This window comes from Megascapheus bottae, chromosome 5 (assembly GCF_031878675.1).
Source record: "Megascapheus bottae isolate mThoBot1 chromosome 5, mThoBot2.hap1, whole genome shotgun sequence".
NCBI lineage: Eukaryota > Metazoa > Chordata > Mammalia > Rodentia > Geomyidae > Megascapheus > Megascapheus bottae.
Genome location: NC_143513.1, coordinates 24,465,258 through 24,467,997, shown reverse-complemented (window position 1 = coordinate 24,467,997; position 2,740 = coordinate 24,465,258).

The window sequence follows — 2,740 nt, the reverse complement described above, 5'->3', positions numbered from 1 at the left end:
TATGTACTCTACTCAGCCAAAAACTGCTTTTCTGCAAGCTCTTTATCCCAAATTATTAGGGCTATGTATAATATAAAACTTAACTATATTAAACATTTGCAATTCTTCGGTTCCAAATATAAAAGTATAAAAAGTTAACACTTTTTTGTAAATCTGTGGAATATTATAGCAGACAATGGAAAAGATGCTAAGAACATTCATGTTTGTGGTTTCTCCACTGTATTTTGGAAATGAAGCTGAGATGAAGGAGGGCTGCTAGGAGGAGTGTCATTATGGATATATTAGCATTCTACCAACAGAAGTATTTAATCTTGCCTGCAGCAAGGGCTCCAGTGCTGTGACTAGTCTTTGATCTTACAACCCACTCCCAGCATATGGTGTTACTAAGCATAATCAAAGTGCAAATCTTCATAGAAAATTACAGAGACTCTGAAAAGGGGATGGAAGCTTCCTTCCTCTAATTTCCTTTCCTGCCATGTCGCTAGTTCTTAAGCAAAAAAAAAAGGGGGGGGGCTTTTGATGAAATCTGCAAATGCTTTTAGGGTATTTACAATGTATACAGTCAATTACTTAACTGTCCAAGATTATTTCCATTACTGAGATTGACAAAATATTGTATGCCAGGGTGGAGCCAGAGTTATGGGCAGGATAAGTCTCAGGGGGAATGTCTTTATTTGGGCTCCTGACTGTGATATTTGAATAAGAGACATCCATAGTTCCAGAGAAGAGGTGGAGGGGGGAACCAGTGACACATGTTCTTCCAGGTTTTCATAATTTATCTTCTGAAAATTTACAGGATGAGCTGCTAATCCTTTATACCAATATTCTTCAAAGGAGTATCTAATTCTAATGAGCTGAAAACTTTTCTCTTGAAGAAATGCAATTGATTCCTTAATGTTTTAAGCTAGAAGGCATTCAACCTTTTTCACAGTAGGTCAATAGTTTTACATGGAAATGGAAATGAGTTCCCATGAATATTTTGAAGCCATTAATTGTAACAATTCAGATAAAGTTGTGAGGAGGAAACATGGTGGCATTTACTTATTCATTTATTTAGCCCCTACTGGGGCTTGAACTCAAGGCCTGGGCATGGTTTCTTGACTTTTTCACTAATGGCTCTTGTTCTACCACTTGTGCCACAGCTCCACTTTCAGCATTTCTGATAGTTAATTGAAAATAAAAGTCTGATGAACTTTCCTTTCCAGGCTGACTTTAAACACCAATCCTATCAGCGCCATGAAAGGAATCAGAATTACAGTCATGAGACACCAGTGTCTGGCAAAAAAAAAAAAAGTAGCTTTTGACAAAGTAATTTCCTTCAAATATGTGGACACTCACTAAACAGAGTGGGAAACAATTTTGATGCAAAACTTGGGTTCTGCCAGTTTATTTTCTTTGCCTGTTGGTCAACATTTTGAGTATCTCTAATAAACATAGGCATATAGAAACAGGTCCGAAGTCCAACATGTCATTTCTATGTTCTTTGACTTTGGAAAGATTTGTATGTCATTTTTTCATTCCTTATTATTGTATCTAAAACTTACATAAATTGTCACTATCAAGGAAAACAAAGATATACTTAAAGCATCATCTAATCAAACACCAGTCAGTGTACTTGCACAGGTAGACACTGGCATAGCTAAGCTGGCTCATGACTACTGTATTTCCTGACTGTCTAATGTCCCTAGCTGATTGTCCAGTGCCCTGACCACACCAGGTATTGAATATTTTAAATATCTCCCCAAACTACCTTCGTTAACCGAACATGGATCAATGAAGATCCTATGTAGAATCATCTGTAAAAACTTGGCATCAGATACTACCCATTCAGGTTTTGAGCTACATTCTGCCAGCACAATAGCAGATTATTTCAGCAGCTAGCTAACTTCTCTACTTCTTATTTCCTCAAAACTGGGGATCTAAACAATCCTTACCTTCTTTTCTCATGAGGTTTCTGTTGATGTTAAAACCAGATTTAAGATTCAAATATTTATTTTCTAAAACTTTACATAATTTCATAGAAACAACATTGTACAACATTTAGAAAATGTGAAAAGTAGAGTGAAAACAAACGTAAGCTATTTTCTTACTATCAAATACCAACAACTAGTAACATTTTTATTCATTTTGTTTGCTTAGTTCTGTTTTTAGAAAGAATTGGATAATTGAAATTCGGTTGTTGAGTGTCCCCAAAATGAAGTCAAATAAGGTTATTGAAGGATGTAAGTGGCTAAATAAATATTACCAGTGTCATATGTAGAAATTCAAATAAAGGAATAGTGTAAAGGTGTACCATAAAAATCTAGTTACAGTTCTACTCTTTAGAGATGACAAAAGTTCTAGTACTTGGAATAAGAGATACTTTTATACCTAGGGCACTGAGTGATACAGAGAGTGCTCATTCTAGGAAAGACATTATATTACTGCTATAAACTTTCAGTTACATATAAACAGACTGTAGTGTGACCATAAATGGCATGTGGATTTGCTTTATGCCTTAAGTCAATACGTTCAGTCCACATCTACCTTTCCTTTATGGCTTGCCACAGTGTCTATAGTTCGCTATAGGCATTAGAGATGTGCATCTTGTGCATATATGCTGATTTCAAGTACCTGGGCTTCTTTGAATTGATGAATTTCCTCAGGACATAAAAATCCAGCGTGTTGAAAGCATTCACCATGCCTGCAGCCCGTAGCACACATTGTGCTGGCAGTCTAAATTCTAAACATTTTTCATTCC